Here is a 1,300-nt window from a genome sequence, read left to right as displayed (position 1 = left end):
ACACACACACACACACACACACACACACATACACACATACAGCCATAACATAAATAATGTGACAAGGGCTAATTACTAGAAGGAAACTAAAAATGTAACACAACATGGAAGAGGGCTCTTTGGTCTAAACAGTGTATCTTCTGTATAAAGTCAAAAGCAGTAAAACTGAATTGTTAGTACTGTTTATTGTCCCTTTTTTAGAAAAAAGGTCAATAGTCTTTTTATTGCAGTACATGTTAATTACACATTTGAGAAGTTTGGAGAGGTTGCATATAACCTTTTTTGCACTGAAGAGCAAATTGTCAATTACTAATTTTTTTAGTCCTTTAAAAATGTAAAACTGTCCTTGAATTTTAACTTGAGGTACTTAGACTTACTACCAACAATGTTTGGGTACTGCTGGTTTTGATACCAGCTGAGTAGAGAAAGTATTCAAAGTGTTTCTTCACAGTGACTGACTTGTAAACTGGTATTTTGTGTTAATGTTTTGAAACCATTACATGTTTAGTAAAATGATTTGGAGAAATTTAGTTTTTTGACAACTTGTGGATATTTGTGTTTTGTTGAAGAATGCCAAAGCAAAGTCACAAGAAAATCACGATAGTAACATTTACAGGTAAATTATATGTAAGTGGAGGTAGTTTTTAGGTCAGTGTCGCAATTGTTGTTCAGTATTGTCCTTTTAGAAATGTTATAGTTCTGTAGAGGTGACAAGCTATTCAGGAGCATTGTACAGTCGGTTTAGGAAATGCTGAATAGTTCACTTCGTAAGTCACTTCTAGGCCATTCTGCTTGTTCAGCACGGCTTCAAAGGTCAAGGTTGTCCGCATCTGCTGCTCTAGCTGTTCTGGTTTTAGGCGCTCAGGTTGGATTGAAACTGTGGTCAGATATTTGGATGCGTCCACTGTAACAGTCAATGGTAAATGGCTCATTTAGAGGGCTAGATGTTGTCGCTTCCATCTTGCCTCACAGCTGTTCTTCACTATAAGGATTTGAGACCTGTTATTTATTATATACAAATATAAACCTAAAGCGGTTTCTAGTGTATTAAGTACACCTATCTAAAACTATTGCTTTCTAATACCACATCACAACCTCCAAAATGACCATAAAGTTGAGTGAATGAATGACGAAGGGAAAATGAGGGAATAGTTAGCCTACCTTCCCAACGACCAGTCCATGCACTTGACTTGCGTTGTCACAAAATGCAAACAATTCAAATTGGTCATACCAAGTGCACTGCCATAAAGCTGGGGAAGACGGGATGTTGTGTATACAAACATTTATGGTACCCAGCAGA

General features: G+C 36.8%; 1 protein-coding gene across 2 annotated transcripts in view; it reads left to right on the top strand.

Moving 5' to 3' along the window:
* Positions 1 to 1,300, top strand: part of eif4e1c (eukaryotic translation initiation factor 4E family member 1c) — a 12,851-nt gene that overhangs the window by 1,783 nt on the left and 9,768 nt on the right. The window lies entirely within an intron of this gene.

The sequence above is a fragment of the Etheostoma spectabile genome, chromosome 17, assembly GCF_008692095.1.
Source record: "Etheostoma spectabile isolate EspeVRDwgs_2016 chromosome 17, UIUC_Espe_1.0, whole genome shotgun sequence".
NCBI lineage: Eukaryota > Metazoa > Chordata > Actinopteri > Perciformes > Percidae > Etheostoma > Etheostoma spectabile.
The sequence above is the reverse complement of the archived record's forward strand: the minus strand, read 5'-3'. Positions and strand labels throughout refer to the sequence as shown.